The sequence below is a fragment of the Globicephala melas genome, chromosome 11 (assembly GCF_963455315.2).
Source record: "Globicephala melas chromosome 11, mGloMel1.2, whole genome shotgun sequence".
In the NCBI taxonomy this organism is placed as follows: Eukaryota; Metazoa; Chordata; class Mammalia; order Artiodactyla; family Delphinidae; genus Globicephala; species Globicephala melas.
In genome coordinates, this window is record NC_083324.2 from 81,547,874 (window position 1) to 81,566,588 (window position 18,715).

Sequence of the window (18,715 nt, forward strand, 5' to 3'; positions counted from 1 at the left end):
GTGTTCCACTGGACTACAAAATGAAGGAAGCTTATTAAAGGGAAAAACTGCAAGGCCACACAGTTAGTTACCTAAGTTGTTTGTCCATAATTATAATTGGAACTGGCAAGAAGCAAGACTGCTTGTTAAGCAAGAATTGGTTAGGGTCTACAATGGTTACATAGTTACAAGTGGACCTTGAGACTATAAGTTTGCAGCTTGTGGAAGTTGCTCCAGATATGGCTGCTGGTGTCTTTGGGTTTGGTACAGTTCAAAGTTCAAATTCTCGGTGATGTAGGGACTGGTCTAAGACCACATCCTCAGTGGCCATCACCCTATTTTTATATACCTGAACTATGATTACTCCATTATGATTTCAGTTTGTCATCAGAACCATAACAAAGAAGCAAATAACTGGGTAAATATAATAGACTCTTATGTTACTCTTCAGTTCTTTAAAGTATATTTGATGCTTGAAAGTGAAAATTATTACATTATCTGGTGGAGTTTTCATTGTATCTATATGTATTATATACATAACATAAAGGGGTTATGGTAAAGGGACTAAATGGTGGTGAGGTTTCTATACTCAACTTGAATGGTAATTTATTGATTCTAAGTATACTGTGAAATATTAAGGATGTGTATGGTAATCACTAGACCAGTTACTAACAATGTTTAAATAAGTCAAGTGAAGGTAGGAAGGAAGAGGAACAAAGAAATATGAAAAACAAAGGGAACAAACCATTAATAAATTATTAAATAGTAAATGCAAACTTATTAATAATAATATGATGTGAGTTTCTTATAGTCAGCATATTTATTTTTAATATATTCTGGCAATCCAGATATGTCAATTAAAAATCACAGTTTGTCAGTGTATTAAAAATAAATATGCTGATTATAAGAAACCCATTTCAAATATAGTTAAATGTGAGATTAAAAGCTATATTCAAGAGTAAAGGAGATATAGGAGATTAAAAGAAAGAATGGGAAAAGAGACCCCACACAAGCATTAATCAAAAAAGATAAAGTGGATATATTAATATAAGACAAAGTGGATTTTGAAAGCAAAGAAAATTGCCAGGTATTACTTGAGAAGGTATGCAATTATAAGATGTCAGCTCACTAACAAAATAACTATCCTAAAAGTGTATGCCTCTGACCACAGAGCTTCAAAACCCATAAACAATAGCTAATGAAACTGAAAAGAAAAGTAGAAAAATCCACAATTATTGTTGCAGATGTCAACAATCCTGTCTCTTTCACTGATGGGCCTAGTAGATAACAAATCAGGGAATACATCAAGGGACAAAACACTAACCACCACTGGATCTAAATCACCTTATTAAGTAAAATTGCAATGTGGGTAGAAGAAGTTGAGAGAAAAGCAAAATCATATCCAAATTAGGAAATCAAAAATGGTCAGTGTGAAGCAGAAAACTAGTATTTCAGAAAGAGTTACTTAGCTACCAAGGCCAGGGAGACTGAAAGTGGTGAAACCGGAAGTGGATCATTCCGTGTCCATATTTATCCTCCCTGCTCCTGAGGTATGGGTGGTCAGATTCATTCTCAGTGACTTGAGCCTACTGCAGTGCCTGGCACAGAGCAGCTTCCCAACGAATATGCACTGAATGAATGGAAAGGAGGTGATGGAGTCAAAAAAGCTGCACAAGAATAATGTTCAGTATTTGGCAAGTCATTTGATGTAGGTTTTGAAGGAGGAGAATAAGCCAAAGTTGACTTGGAAGTCTAAGCCCAGAAGTCCAGCACAGAGATTGGGAATTAGACAGGTGGTGTGTGGATGAATGGGCTACTGTGGAGAAGAACAGACAGAGAGATCGTGAGCTGGAGCTGAGAAAGAGCTCACAGTTTGGAATCTAATAATTTTTCTCCGTTCATACTTTGCTGTTTAGCAGCTCTGGGACCTTAGAAAAACTACCTAACTTCTCTGAGCCTCCATTTTATCTGGAAAGTGCAAAATACGATACAGAGTTTTGTTGCCAAAATTCAACTGGACTACATGAAATAATCTCCATAAATCTCTTAGTACGATTTAGCACATAAGGTTGAAACAACAAGGTGGCTTTTTGTTAAGTTCAGTTTGTGGTTTTTGTAGGGAGAATGTCTCCAGTCATATAGCTACAAATGGAGATGTAGAGTAAGACAGAGAAGTACAGACTGTAGACAAATTTGAGGACTATTGATTCACTCAGTGAAATAATATTAACTGGGCAGCTCCTATGTTTCTTTCAACAAAGGAGGTGATGAAAGGTGTAAGATTGACTGAGATCTCTGAGGGCAGGAAAAAGCACGTAACTGGAACACAAGACTAACAAAAGACAGCACATTGTCTCCAGTCAAGAAACCCAGATGATCTTATCTGTAGGTGAATACCGGAAAGGCATAGACTGCATCATTCCTGATTTGGGGCATTGGCTTATTGGAATGATTTTCAAGTACCATTGATTGTATTTATTAAAAGCTAGCAGCTGATAAAATAGTGGTGGTTGGAAAGTACTGTCTCCTATTTTATTCTCAATGAGTAAAACTCGAGCTATCTGCCCTCGCATCAGTCTCATAATCTGAAGGTCCTGAGTTCGAGCCTCAGAGAGGGCAGGCAGGTCATTATCTTTCCATAGTCTTTTGAAAAATGAGCCAGCCTTTGCTTAAAAGGGTGAAATTAGATTTCAAGTTTGTTGCACTTCCCAGTAACTTCAGTAAAATCATTGGCGAAAACACTTAGATTATACCAGAAAACACAAGTTATATCACACTTTTGATCTTCCTCTCCATCTGATGGAAGAAGCAGGGGAGAGTTCTCTTCCAAATTTGGGCCCGGAAGGTCAGCCATTGGCAGTTAAGGAATGGGGAGGTGTAAAATCATTTTTTCTCTTAATCATGCAACAAATATTTCTTATTAGTGGACCCCTCTAGGTGCAGTGATTCAAGAGTGAATAAAACCTCAAACTTGCCTCCCTTACAGAACTACATCCCAGTTAAGAGGCGTAGGAGACACAGACAAGACGCAAATAAGAAAACTGCATAATAAGCTAGGTGAGAAGATGTCTGCTGCGGGGTAATCATTAGGCCATCAGGGGGTTGGGAGAGTGGAGGTTCAGCTTTCAGGAAAGTTGTCACCTTGAGATACGTTTTGGTCTCTTCCTCCTTCTTGCTTGCTGAAATCCTTGCGCCCCAATTTTTCTAACACTGTCAGTAGAGTCAGTTTTACCTGTCCAGGCAAGCGGGGGTTACAAGAGCTTTTTGCACATAAGGCAGGTGGACTTCGCTGGATAAATAGTGGTACCTGATACATCCTTCACGTGGAAAATGAGACCTCCAGAATTCTCTAGGTGGTTCACAGCAACTGGTGCAGGGTCAGAACAATAGGAAACGATTAGCAAGCGTTAGCTACCGCTTTTGCCTGTGGAGTGCTGTCCTTACTCACTGAGTTTGTACTATGGGCGCTCATTAGAGGCTTGAAGAATGGATTTGCAGATTGAGATTAAAACCCACTAACGTTCTCTTCTTGGAAAGAACAGGCTAAGGTTTCCCTTAGTCCCTGGGTAAGGAAAGAGCCCTAAATGAGTTTGAAAAAATGAATGTTCCCTGGGAAAAGCAGGATGCTTTTCAGTCTGATCGCAAGCTGGGTCTCAGCATACTGGTGACGGCTCAGGATGTCCGGATGCTTAAGCAGCCGATCTGAGCAGAATGTCCACGGTGGAGAGAAACAATCTTGGTTTCATATCCGCAATTTGAAAGGCAAATGCAACAGACCTGTTGTCTACTGACCTTAGGAATGAAACAAACAAAAGAAACTTTGTTTCTTTCATGATGAAAAAAACAAAATCAAACCCCAAAATCTTTACCATTATATCTGACTAAAATTGTGACTAGAAAACTCAAAATATCTGACAGATATTTAGGATGAGAAGGGATTCTGACCTGTGGAGCATCAGTGTTTTTTGTTGAACTTTTCTTGTTTGAGCAGTTTTTTCTTGATTTTGTGTTGATATTTCCTGACCATTCCTTCATTTCTTTCAAATTAAAGACTGAGTAAAAGCCCTGATTTCCAGTTTCCAATGTTCTCTTGAAAATTCTTCCTCTTCCCTCTGCTACCTCATCCTTGTCCAGGATCCTAGTGTCTTACTATGCCAATCCTATCTTTCTCTGGAAGACAGGAGGAGGGATGAAGCCCTACCCAGCAACCTGGGCCACGTTGGGAGGGCTTAATTGTGCAGGTGAGAGGGCTGCAGAAGCCGCCCCTCCTCTCCTCCTCCTAGGTGGCCATATTTCCAAAATCTCTAACAATCACAACTCTGTTTTATAGAGAAATACATGACATGTGAGACAGCCCCGCAATTCCAGCTGGGCACCCTACCCAGCTGGGACCTTTACTTGCTTTCTGGCAATTCAAAAGAGTGAAATGGGTTCAGAGCTAGATCATTCCCATGATGAAATACTATAGATCTCACTTCCCCCACCCCACTCCTTAATAGAAAGAGTAGTTTTTCATTGTGCTTTTGCTCTCAGGTCCTCTTTGGTGGAAATGAAATAACCTTGTGGCAGCAGGTTAGACCCATACAACTGGTTAGGGCACATGTCTAGAATGACCCCAGGTCAACAAGAGGGTTAGAGCATGGGAATTAGGTTGAATGTTACAAAGCCTTCTTGGCACTGGGAGCTAGTGAGAAAGATATCTCTTTTCCCCAGTTTTGCTCCTTCATTCCTTCTCCACAGGCACCTGAGTCCTCAGAGCTTCTCCCCTGAACCCAACTCCAGGAAATATTGGATTGCCTTTAAAAATGACAATTTATACGTTTATATTTCACACAGAAGACAGCACAGACTCAGTCTTTGACCAATACTCTTTGTCATTGTATTACAACAAGGAAGGAAAACCTGCTGTGGAGGGAGTGAACATGATCTGTACTGGACTGTGCTGGCCTCTCCATCTCAACATTCATGGTTTTGGGCTAGTGGGAAGGTGGACCTCCCACCCCTGTTTTCCAAACAGAGAGATCCTGGTGAAAAGAAGGCCTTTCCACTATTTGTAATTGACATTTATGGGGTCTATTGACCTGGGGGAAGAGGGAAGGATGTTGAGGGACACCTAGAGAGACAAGATGTACAAAAGAATTTGTGGGTGTGAGGTCTGAGCTTCCTGGGTCTGGAAGGGGTCGAAAAAGACCCAGATGGTCAAAAACAAAACAAACAAGAAAATATGAAATTAGGGGAATTCTTAGAGAAAACTCATAAAGAAGAATAGGAGTAGGATCTTTGGGTAGTTCTTCCTTAAGGAGGTTCCTTACCCACCTGTCTCAACCCAAACGTTGTAGTACCTGCAATGACAGTTCAAATCAACACCTTCAGAAATATCTCTCAAATTATGAAACAGTCAGGCGGTATTTACTTTCCACACATAGAATCCAAAATAAATTTTTTCCTCTTTGCACAGGCAGCTGAAATATGATTTAAAATGGGGGTGGGGGGATCCCAACAGGTAATGCAGGAAATATATTTATCAACATTAGCGATCAGAACCAGATGAGGTCCAAAGACAGGAAGGGAAGATAAAGAGGGTCATGATTCTGCCATGCTGAGCTGTGAACAGCCCTTGCACTTTGCTTTTCACTGAAAGACTTCCCTCAACTTGATATTAAACGTCTTCAGGCACAGAGAATCCTGTGGGTGCTGCTCTTGGAGACTCTGTGAATGGGTGCTCCTTCAGCACACCCAACATTTGCTTAGGCCAGAGTCACACAGTCTTCAAATGAGATGGAAAATTTCTCGCATTTTGGCTCTGCTGTGGGTATTTGGTAACCGGGCTCTGTCTGGGCTAGTTTCCCAGTTGTCCACAGAGGGCGTTTCTGCACCTCTCAGCTCCTGACTAATACGTCTTTTCATTTTGAATCAGACCTAGTAAGGTGCCTACTTCTTGGCATTCAGCCGCTAAATCAAATGTTACTTTGCTACTGAGACCACCCCCCCCCCATAGCTAATGTCTCTTATCGTGATTTCAGTCTATCACATCAATTTAGGCCACCTTCCTCACAAACACTCTCTGGTTCAGAAAGTGTCTTATGAAGTTTTTCTTCTTAAATTTCCTGTTTCTCCTCTAGAATATAAGGATCTTTAGGCTCAAATCACTGTTTTGCCCTCACTGTGTCCTCAGTGCCTGAAGTTAAGGCATAAATACGGCTTCTGTCTTGAAATGAAAATATTAGGTAAGGCTAAGGAATAGGTAGATCAAATATTGAACAGTTAATAATTTAATAAATGATTTCATTAACTTCCAAAATGTTAATCTCTGCACCTGTCGATTTATTTTACTCTTTCTTTATGCCTTATTCGATGTTTTGAATTTTATTGATGAATGACAACTTATTTATACTGTATAATTTAAATTTTTCCCAGATAGACTCTTCTACTTCTATTGTAATTAGTGAATAACAAATAAAGATGTAAGGGAACACAGATGTTTAGGACTCCCATTATAAAACAGTCACAACTGATAACGGTTTAAAGTTGGGTGAAAACTGGAACAGAATTAAAACCCTATTTCCTTTTGCATGTATTTTCTTCTACACAGGTTCTTAATTTCCAGTTTCTCTTCAACAGTGAAGTCCAAAAATGTTCCCTCTGTCTCTTCTTCTTTTTCCCACGGCCACTCTCTCCTCCCTTCCTTAGCAGAGGAATAGGTACCAATCATGCTCTTGCCTCAGGGCATCTTTGAGTAGCTGTGCCCTGAGTCCAGTCCTGGTTTCACGATAAGGACCTTGAAATTTTCTGAAGTTTGGGTCACCCAGAAGAGTGAATAATGAAGTGGAGATATTACTCTAAAATATTTGAGGAAAGGAGTCAGAGAGATAAGTGGGGGATTAGCTCAAGCGGTAGAGCGCTCGCTTAGCATGTGAGAGGTAGTGGGATCGATCCCCACATTCTCCAGCTTTTACTCTTTCAACCACGGAGCTCCAGCTGACAACTGCAAATCTTCCAACCTGTAGAAAGAAATGAGAAAACCAGACACTTTGGATCCTTCTCCAGGCAAGGACAAGACAGGACAGCACTGGTTCTACTGGCCTTTTTTATGTACCTCTACTATCAACCTGTAATTTATTTTCTGTTTCTTCAGAATAGCTGGTCATCTCAAGGGATATGCCCAATTCCTCTTTTTATTCCTGTTTCTTCCAGCTACTTGGAAGCAAGGCAGCAGAGTCCTGAGAAGTGCAGGGCAGAGCGGGGGTCAATAAGACCCCAGCTTTCCTGTCACTGATTGAAACCAGGAACCTCAAGTAACCAGAAAATATCAGGAAAGCAAACACAAGAAGTTATTAGTGAACATCTGGATGCACCTGTGAGTTGTGAATAAATGGCTCTGATCCTAAACAACATACCATAGGCTTTGAGAACTGGCTAAGCAAGGTTTGGTTGGGGCCTGCAATGGTTACATAGTTACAAGGGGGAAACTTGAGACCATAAAGTTGCAGCTGGTTATGTTGTTCTCAACAGGGCAAATGGCATCCTTGGATTTGGCAAAGTTCAAAGAAAATTCAAGTTCTCACTGATGTAAGGAGGTGTCTGAGACCAGATTCTCAATGGCAGATGTCTCCATTTTTATATGCCTGAACTATGATGACTCCATTCTTATCAGAACAACAGCAGAGAAGGAAATATCTGGGTGAATAGGATAGACTATTGTTTCTCTTGAGTTCTTTGAAGTATGTTTAATGTTTGAAAGTGAAAAGTACAGCATTGTCCCATGGAGTTTTCATTGTATCTACATGTACTATATACATGACATAAAATGATTATGGTAAAGGGACTGAATGGCAGTGAGTTTTCTATATTCAACTTGAATAGTAATTTATTGATTCTAAATATACTGTGAAATATTAAGGATGTATAGAGTAATCACTAGAGCAGCTACAGATAATGTTTAAATAAGCTGAAAGAAGGTAGGAAAAGAAACAAAGAATAAAAAATAAGGGAACAAACCATTAATAAACTATTAAATAGTAAATCTATATGCAAATTTATCAATAATAACATTAAATATACATTATCTAGACACACCCATAAAAATCAGAGATCATCAGAATATACTAAAAATAAATATGCTGACCTTAAGAAACTCTTTTCAAAGGTGTTAATATATGAGATTAAATGTTATAAACAAGATTAAAGTTACACAGGAGATTGATAGTAAAGAATGGGAAAAGAGACACCACACAAGCATTAATCAAAAAGAGCCGAAGTGGATATATTCATATCAGACAAAGTGGACTTTAAATTTCCAGTTATTAAGTGAGAAGTTACATAATGATAAGGTGTTCTTTGACATTCCGTGAGCTTGGAAGCTGGAAGGAGAAAGCGGAGACAGTGGTCACATCTGGAATGCTGACAGTGTAGACAGTGTAGTAGCCTTTTCAGGATAATAAAATATCTTGAAACCACTTTATTCTTTGGGGAACCAGTGACGGTATGGTGACATATATGATTATGGGTTGTAGGATTCCAACTTTGCCCAGTTGATTTTCTTTTAAAATGTGAAAGAGAAGTGATGTTCTGTTTTACTTCTTATACACATGTTACCAAAATGACACCCAGAGATGGATTTCTGAAGGTTAGCTTGTCTAGAGATTGCTTCCCTGAAGATCAGACCGTGCTGTTTCTTCCCCTTAAGGGCTCAAGGAAGGGAGGCATCTTCAGGCTGGAGAAAGCACCACAGTGGTTGCGAGGGGATTACCTCTTTCCATCTGCTGCCTCTCTGAGCCTTTGAGAGAAGGATGACCACCACTGGGGACTTGGAATACAGGCTACGAAAGAATGAAAAAAAAATCCTTTTTCAGCACCATATGCTGAAAATTGTACTAAATGTTTATTAATTTTATGCAAGTTGTTTGATTTAGGCTTTGCAGTTCATCCAAATATCATTATTCCCACTTTACTGATAAAACTGAAGCTCAGAGTAGTTGAACCATTTTTTTCTGTTTGAATGGATGTGTGGAGCAAAACCGGAAGTGGAAAACTGATTTTTTTTTCCCTATATTAAAATGTAGGCTTTTCCTTTAGCCCTGTGCATAGTCTCATCACTTTTTATCCAGACCAATTCATTCATTAATTCATTATTAAAACAAATACTTATAAATCAGTGGATTTAATCTTCCATGCATCAGATATTAATTCAAAATCACTTGTGTCTACCACCCAGGTTCAAGTATTCTATACATGGCTTTGACACTTTCTTCTCCCTCAAAATCTCTACATCCAGTGTCTTGACATATACTCAAATACTGTAGATCCTTCCTGGACAACCTCTCCAGAATCTTTCTCTTTCTTCTCATGCATCTATGCCTTTATCCATTCTATGTTTATGGAAAATGTATTCTGTACCAGACAGTGTACTGGGCTGGAGATGCAGAAAGACTCATGCTACTGCTAATCCCAGGAGCTAAAAGAATAAACCTCGATTCTTTAATATCTTATAACTTCTTTTTCTCTCTCTCTAATTCTAGTTTCTCCGTTTCCTACCTATTTGGCATTCAAAATAAAAACGTTTCATAAAATGTTTTGGTTTTAAAGTCATGTGCCTGGATTTTTTTTCAAAGGTTCTTAAGCCTCCACAATTTTCTCCCCAATGTATCTTCATGTGTCCAGGCTTTTCAATCACTGTTTCCCTCCATGTCTATTTTACACACACACACGCACGCACACACTCCACTCCACTCCAACTAAACAGGTAATTGCTGAACACAGGAATTCCTACCTCCATGCCTGTTCCTTCCACCCTGTTCACTCTTCATCTTCACCCCTCAGTGTCCATATTTTATTTCTTCTCTCTGATATGATCTCGCTTCTTATTTCCGATGGGTCCTGCTTGTAATAGTTTGTAGTTTTTGGTTATTCTCTCACACGGTGTAGATGTGAAACCTTTCATAACCCACCTCAGCAAGAATTGAATAAATATGCCGGGAAAATATTACAACGCGAGTTTCCGTAGTGTAGCGGTTATCACGCTCGCCTAACACGCGAGAGGTCCTCGGTTCGAAACCGAGCGGAAACAACAGCTGATTCTTTTGCCTTCCACCATCTGGGAAAAATCAGTGTACCACCTGTCCTAAAAGGAACAAGTGATCATCCAACTTCTTTTGGTTTCTTGTTTCGGTCTCCTTTTCAAGACACAGATAATCATCCTGAGGTAGTCTTGTCGCATTAGCCAACTGTTCTGGGTGACTCCTCCCAAGTGAGACGTGTTCTCTTCTGTCCCAGAAAATCTGAAACGTGAACTTTTGGGGTATCAAACTTTTCCCATGGCTACTTTCTTTTCTTAGCGGAGGAATAGGTACCAACGGCGCTCTTGCTTTGGGGCATCTTTGAGAAGATGTGCCCTTAGTCTAAATTCTGGTTTCGCATTAATGGCCTTGACATTTCCTGAAGTTTGGGCCTTCCAAAAGAGCGAATAATGAAGTACTCTGAAAAGCTGAAGGAGGAAGGGGGGGCGGGGGGAAAAAAGAGAGAGTGAGTTTGTTGTAGGGGAGTTAGCCCAAGTGGTAGAGCGCTCGCTTGGGATGCGAGAGGTAGGGGGATCGATATCCACATTCTCTAAGTTTTACTCGTTCTACCGAGGAGCGCCAATCTTCCAGCCTGTAGTAAGAAATGAGAAAATTAGACACTTTGGACACTTCTTTGGGCAAGGACAAGGCAGGGCAGCGCTGGCTCTACTGGCTTTCGGTATGTACAGATATTTTCAACCTATAATTTGTTTTCTGTTTCTTCAGAATAGCTGGTCATCTAAAGGGATATGCCCAATTCGTCTTTTTATTCCTGTTTCTTCCTGCAACTTAGCCACAAGGCGGCACAGTCCTGAGAAGCTCAGGACAGAGCGGGGTTCAATAAGGCCGCAGCTTTCTCATCAGGGACTGAAACCGAGTGCCCCAAGTAACCAGAAAATATCGAGAAAGACACTGTGGAAAGCAAACACGTGAAGTTATTAGTGAACTTCTGGATGAACCCATGATCTATGTATAAGTGACTCAGGTCCTAAACAACAAAAACTTTGAGAACTGAAGTGATAGCGCACTGCCCAAGTCCACACTGGTCACTGGATTGCACACACTCCAGAGATCTCCAAATAGCATCAGAAACGCTTTGGAAATGGATTGGACTATGAACACACAGAAGACTGGTTGGTATTTGGAACTTTGACACAAGGCAGTCAATTGCCTGCAAAAACAAAAGTAGCAATATTCTCCATAAAATTTGAACAAGACACAAAGACTGATGCAAAAATGGCCAGGTTATAATCCAACATTATTCAGCAAATGAAGAACCAGGAAAATTGGTTAACTGACTTGGAAAAGAGAATCAACAGATATCAATACTGAGATGACACAGATGTTGAAATCTTCTAATAAATACTTTGAAGTAGTGATTATTCAGTGCTCTGAGAATTAGGGGTGAGAACTGAAATAAATTGAATGTTAGAAAGTCTTAGCAAAAAAATGGGACATATAAGTCCAAATTGAAACTTCAGAACTGAAAATGTATTAACCAAAATTATAAACAACAAGCCTCAATGGATTGTCCTAATAGCAGACAATGACTGAGAAAAAGTCAGTGAATGTGAAGATAGATGATAGTAACTATCCAGTCTAAATGACAGAGTGAAAAGTATATTTTAAAAGATGGCTGGTGCTTCAGGGACAAATTGGAAAATACCAAAGATCTTATATTCACATCATTGGAGACACAAAACAAGAGGAGAAAGAGGACCTTGAAAAAGGGGGAAATTTATTTTGAATTTCCAAATTTGAAAACTTTCCAAATGTGGCAAAAGACCTAAACCAGATTCAAAACGTTCAGTAAACTTGAAGCAGGATATACTCCTATAAAGCCACACCCAGACATATTACTATTAAACTGTTTAAAACCAAAGGAAAAAAATAAAAACTTCTTGAAAGCAACCTGAGGAAAACTAAAGGGAAACTTTGATCTGTTCTCATCAGAACCACAGAGGCCATAAAGAAATGACATGACTTTTTTTAATGTTGGAAGAATAGACCAGAATGCTGATATAGCAAAAATATCGTTCAGACAAAGAGGTGAAAAATACATTTTGATTTGAAGGTAAACTGAGATAATCCATTGCCAGCAGAAGTGCTAGAAAAAAGTAAAGTGTGAGACAAGAAAAATGATACCAGCAGGACACTTGGAACAGCATGATTGAACAATAGCAAAGCTAGGAAAGATGTGGGTAAAAATGACAGATTTATTCTCTCGAGTTCTTTAAAGTATGTTTGATGATTGAAAGTGAAAATTACAACATTGTCTCATAGGGTTTAATTATATCTACATGTACTATATACATATCATAAAGGGCTTATGGCAAAGGTACATAATGGTGGTATAGGTTTCTATACTCAATTTGAATGGTAATTTATTGATTCCAAGTATGCTGTGAGATGTTAAGGATGTATAGGGTAATCAGTAGACCACCTACTAACAATGTTTAAATAAGTCAAATGAAGGTAGGAAGGAAGAGGAACAAAGAAATATGAAAAAGAAAGGGGGCGGTGGCTTCCCTGGTGGCGCAGTGGTTGAGAGTCCGCCTGTCGATGCAGCAAACACGGGTTCGTGCCCGGGTCCGCGAAGATCGCACCTGCCGCGGAGCGGCTGGGCCCGTGAGCTATGGCCGCTGAGCCTGCGCGTCTGGAGCCTGTGTTCCGCAATAGTGAGAGGCCCGCGTACCGCAAAAAAAAAAAAAAAAAGGAACAAGCAATTAATAAATTATTAAATAGTAAATCTGTATGCAAAATTATTAGTAACTATATTACGTGAGTTTCTTATAGACAGTATATTTTTTATTAGTTATCCATTTTACACATATTAGTGTATATATGTCAGTCCCAATCTCCCAATTCATCCCACCACCACCCCCAGTATGTTTATTTTTTAATAATTCTGACAATCTAGACATGTCAGACTGTATTAAAAATAAATATCCTGATGGAATTGCTTCTCAGTATTTTCTGCTGTGAAGTTTTTGCATATCTATGTCTATCCCCAGGAACCTCTAAAACAAAAGAGGAAAAACTATCCAGGTTTTGTGTGTAGCACATGAGAATGGCCTCTTTGTTTCCTTTAATGATTTTGAAGGGTTTCTAAAGTTATTGCTCAGGACCGGCGTTACGGTTGAAATACACAGGCAGGGACGGTAATCATGGGGTCCTAGGCAGATGGGTAAGCATCTCGTTAAGGACAGACTTCCCAACACTCTCTTTCTTCCTCCTCTTCCTGCGTGAATTCATTTTCTATAAATTCCACTGGGCGTCAGAACCTTCCTTTGCCCGACTCTCTGGCTCTTTGCCATCCCCTCCCCAACCGGCATCTACTAGGAGACCTTAGACGCGCAAGTCCTCTCGTAATCTAGCTTCTTTAGGTCCCCGTCATTGGCCATTTAATTAACTTTTCACCATTAAAAATTAACTTCTCTCGGCTTCTATAACACGGGGTTGAGGACCCACCCGACATACAGCACCGCGCATTGCTGTGATGGAAAATGACCAGCCCAGCCTCCCACAGACCTTCTTCCTCTTTGAGCATCTATCTCTGCCTGCTCCGAGATCCCCCATCTCTCTTCCACTGTTTTCCTCCACCGGCTACAAAGTTGGAGTGTCAGTTAAGACATCGCCAGCCCTATCATGTGTGGAACCATACGAGGAAAAAAATCAGAAAGATCCGATTTACTACACTTCCAATATTTCAATGTCCAATATTTCCCTGTCTTCTACGGGCTCATAAAAAAAATTTTTAAGACACCGCCCCCCCCCCAAAAAAAGTCAATGTTTTCTATAACTGTATTGAGCTGTAGTCATCTGGGAAGTTGCTGTTACCGACCAAGAGGGCAAGGAGATGCACAGCCGAAGACCTCGGGCGTAGACCCTGCAGGCACCAGCCAGCGGAAATTAGTGAAGTACAATTTCTGCGCTATTGGCTATTTTGAGCACGTGGTTATTTCGGCACTAGAAGCTTTATGCCCCGCGTGGTTTTTCAGGGCTAGTCTGGAGTCCCAAGCGTCACCGCCCTCAAGGCAGAGCGTCTCTAGAACCCCTCGGGAAACAGCAGTTGCGCGGAGCGGCGAGCGCATGTCTGCTGGGGACCCGAACGGTTATTGTAGGAAGACTGGCTCTGATACAATCTCATACAATCTCACTTCTTGATACTTCACAGCAGAAGAAACTACGTCCCAGAGGTAAAGAGTGCAAAAACAAAGAAAACGAACACGCCGAAGAAAAGAAAGCTGCCTTCTCTGAGGCTCGAACTCAGGACCTTCAGATTATGAGACTGACGCGCTGCCCACTGCGCTAAGAAGGCGCTGCGGTACCTTGCTTAGCCCGGCTCTAAATGAATTATCTAATTTCTTTCCCTCGAAACGGATTACTTTCTGGATTTTCAGTTTTCCTCGTCCAGAGTTACTGGTTATCCAAGATATTTCCAAATATCCAGGGTCCTTTCTAGCTCCGCGCTCAAAAGAGCTTCATACCTGGAAACTAGTGTATCCACTGAACAATTGTGCCTGACCTCTGGTTGATGCTGTCCTTATTTTCTAATCATCTGGATTGTCGTTCCCTCAATTATCAGTCGATTTTTTACCATCCATAGTCTCCTCTGTTGGAATAGTAGACTCTCACCAAATAGTAGTTGGATGAATGCATAGCTCCCAAACATATCTGCAGTCTACACTTACGTGTCTTAATTTAAATCTACATTTCCACCTATGTTGCCTGAGATGTTCCCCTCAGTACATCACAAACTGACTTTGTAAGTCTGCATGTTTTCTTCACTTCTATGTACCAAAAATCCTATTAAAGATTCTATTCATTCAATTTCATTTAGTCCAGTTTAGTTTTTTGCCATAAATCTATATATCATTATCCACATTTTACTGATGAAACTGAGGCTCCGTAGAATCAGATTCACAGCTGCTAAATGGCAAAGCCATATGTTGAAAGCAGATTTTGCTGATTCCAAAAAGTGTGCTTTCTTCACTCTAGATTATGTTCTTCCCCACATCACCACATTCACTCGTTACACAAATATTTATAGAACTGTGAACTCTTCAGTCCATTCAACAGACATTAATTCACAGCCTGCCATGTGCCTGGCACCTGAGTTCAAAACTTCCAAGAAAGCCTTGACCTTTCGTCCCTCAAATCCTGACAAATACTTTAGACTATCAGTTCTCAAAGTGTGGTGTCCAGACCCACGGGGGTTCTGAGACACTTCAGGGTATCTGTGAGGCCAACAATTTTTTCATAATTATCAAGGCTTTATTTGCTATGAAAAAAAAATCCGATGGTGCAAAAACAGCAGCGCATAAATCTTCTGGTGCCTGCTATGAATCAAGGCAGTGACATCAAGCTGTGCTAGCAGCCACTGTGTCTATCCACCACACACTCAGAAAAAAAAAAAAGTATTTTACTTAAGAATATCCTTGATGGAGCAGTAAAAAATATTTACTAATTCTCACCCTTAAGTACATGTTTTTTTAATAATTTGTGTGAATAAATGAGAAGTGCAGAAAAAGCCCTTCAGCTGTGCGCCACAGTAGAATGATTATCTCTAAGAAAAGCACTTGGGTGACTTTTGAGTTGTGAACTGTTCTAGTTATGGGTTTTGTTTTGTTTTGTTTTTCAGGGAACACCACTTTTATTTGAAAGAAGTAACAGACAAAACTATGACACATTCAGGCATTTTCTCAAGCATAAAAAAATTCAGCCTGTCACTTCAAAGAAAATAACTGACAGAATTTGTTTGCAATGATAAAATATTAGCCTGCAAGTGAAAATTAGCATCTAGGAAACTTCATGAATTTGCAGCTTCCCAATATTTAGAGATGTTTCTGATGAGATTGGTGATGGTATCAATGAATGTTCTTTTCTGTTTGTTTGATATCGTATACTGAAACGTTTCAACATTTGGAAGAACTATATATCTCAGTGGACAAATATAACCAAGTTGTTACCAAATCACACATGGGTAAAAGATCCATTCAAAGTTAGCAATAAGGCGTCAGATTCTACTTTACGACCAACCCTAAAGAAGGTACTGCCTGTCAAGTATTGGTGTAAAATCAAAGAAAGATGTCCACAATTACCTGAAAAGGCTATTGAAATACTCTTTCCTTTTCTAATAGCATATCTGTATGAAGCCAAACTTTCTTCATATGCTTGAAACAAAACATTATATCTCAAGATTTTGAATGTGGAAGCAGATATAAAACTCTGTCTTCTATTAAGCCAGTCATTAAAGAGAGTTTAAAATTAAAGAGTTATTTTCCATAAAATTATATTACTTATGATGACATCTGATAGGTTGATCATGTTATTTTAAAAATCAAATAAACATTTTAAATCTTAACATAATAAATATTGACAGATAAAATTCACAAAGGTCTTTGGGTTTCATTATAAAGTTTTTAAGAGTGTGATGAGTCCTGACACCAGAAAGCCTGAGAACTACTACACTAGATTATTTTTTACAGAACCTCTCTTGAATCTCCCTCTTCCTTTTCATTCCATCATTCATTCTACTCATAATTATTGGGGACGTGTTCTGTGCCAGGTTTGGGGAGTCAGAGGCAATTGGGCAACCCCGACCTCAGGAGCTGACAGGATAAACAAAGGCCCCGTTCCCATACTCTCAGACTTCCTCATTCTCTCAGCTAAAAACAGCCTCTTGAATATTTCATTTTGATAATGTAACCCTTCTGCTCTGTATTAATTTGCTAGAGATGCCATAACAAAATACCACAGACTGGGTGGCTTAAACAACAGAAATTTTTCTCACAGTTCGGGAGGCTACAAGTTCAAAATCAAGGCGTCGGCAGGTCTGGTTTCTTCTCAGGCCCCTTGACTTGCAGATGGTCACCTTCTTGCTGTGTCCTCACATGGTCTTTCCTCTGGGCACATGTCCGGTATCTCTCTCTTTGTGCCCTAATTGTCCCTTCTTATAAGGACACCAGTCAGTTTGGATTAGGGCCCACTCTAATGACCTCATTGTAACCTAACCACCTCCTTAAAGGCCCTGTCTCCAAATACAGTCATGTTCTGAGGTACCGCGTGCTAGGCTTTCAACATACGAATTTGGAGGGACAAAATTCAGCCCATAACACGCTCAGATTTTTTATATTTTCAACTCCAAATTTTCAGCCTTTGCTGTCACTACTTCCCTTCATGAGTATTTTAAAGCCCCCTCAATTAGAAAGGCCATACACTTTTTCTCATAGAGGAATTCCCACTTCCATGCCTGGTTCACACAGCCGTGATTTCTCTTCTTCATTCTCTAAGGCCCATTTTTGACACTTCCATTCTTATATGATCTTGACTTTTTTTTCTGGAATCCATGACTCCTTTTCAGTAACCATCTTATGGTTTTTGCTGTTACAGTATTCAGTATGGATGTGCCCCATCTTTCTTTTTTGTGGAGCACAGGCTCCGGACGCGCAGGCTCAGCGGCCGTGGCTCACGGGCCCAGCCGCTCCACGGCATGTGGGATCTTCCCGAACCGGGGCACGAACCCGTGTCCCCTGCATCGGCAGGCGGACTCTCAACCACTGTGCCACCAGGGAAACCCCTCCATCTTTCATTAATATCATTATATTAATATCATTAATATTAATATCATTAACATCTAGCGGTCACTGTATCCATAAGGAAGTGCTGCCAGTGGAGCTACACTCCAAAACCTGACATATGCATAGACTAATTATTGAATTGGCCAAATATTTCCTTCAGTCTTTAAGTAAAAATAAAAGACACATTTTTCATTTTCACCAAGAACTTCATTGAACAACGTATTCACCATTTTGTTCCACTACCTTCTGCCATTTTCCAGGCAACTTCATAATTCCATCTTCCCAAAATTTTTTATCTTTTTGAGCAAAGAACTGTTCCAGGTGCCTTTTACAGTCTTCCAGGGAATTGAAATTTTTTCCCTTAAGAAAATTTTGTGAAGGAATAAATGGAAATCCAAAGGTGTAATGTCTGGTGAATATGAGGATGAATCAGAACTTCCCAATCAAGCTGTAACAGTTTTTGCCTGGTCATCAAAGAAACATGCAGTCTTGTGTTATCCTGATGGAAGATTATGCATTTTCTATTGACGAATACTGGATGCTTTTCATCGAATGCCTCTTTCAGTTGGTCTAACTGGGAGCAGTACTTGTTGGAATTAATCATTTGGTTTTCCGGAAGGAGCTCATAATAGAAGACTCCCTTCCAATCCCACCATATACACAACATCACCTCCTTTGGATGAAGACCGGCCTTTGGTGTGGTTGGTGGTGGTTCATTTCGCTTGCCCCACGATCTCTTCCGTTCCACATTATTGTACAGTATCCACTTTTCATCACCTGTGACAATTTGTTTTAAAAACAGAACGTTTTTATTACGTTTAAGTAGAGACTTGCATGTGGAAATATGGTCAAGAAGGTTTTTTCGATAACTTATGTGGAACCCAAACATCAAAGTGATGGACATAACCAAGCTGGTGCAAATGATTTTCAACACTTGATTTGGATATTTTGAGTATGTCGGCTATCTCCTGCGTGGTGTAACGTTGATTGTTCTCAATTAATGTCTCAATTTGACTGCTATCAACTTCAACTGGTCTACCCGACCGTGGAGCATCATCCAGTGAGAAATCTCCAGCACGGAACTTCGCAAACCACTTT

The 18,715-nt window shown here is 40.0% G+C and overlaps 3 non-coding genes across 3 annotated transcripts; 2 read left to right on the top strand and 1 right to left on the bottom strand.

Moving 5' to 3' along the window:
* Positions 1-6,854: 6,854 nt before the first annotated feature.
* TRNAA-AGC (transfer RNA alanine (anticodon AGC)) lies at positions 6,855-6,927 on the top strand. Its single transcript has one exon. It is a non-coding gene; the product is annotated as a tRNA-Ala (tRNA).
* A 3,045-nt stretch (positions 6,928-9,972) lies between these two features.
* TRNAV-AAC (transfer RNA valine (anticodon AAC)) lies at positions 9,973-10,045 on the top strand. Its single transcript has one exon. It is a non-coding gene; the product is annotated as a tRNA-Val (tRNA).
* Positions 10,046-14,282: 4,237 nt separating this feature from the next.
* Positions 14,283-14,355, bottom strand: TRNAM-CAU (transfer RNA methionine (anticodon CAU)). Its single transcript has one exon. It is a non-coding gene; the product is annotated as a tRNA-Met (tRNA).
* Between the last annotated feature and the right edge of the window lie 4,360 nt (positions 14,356-18,715).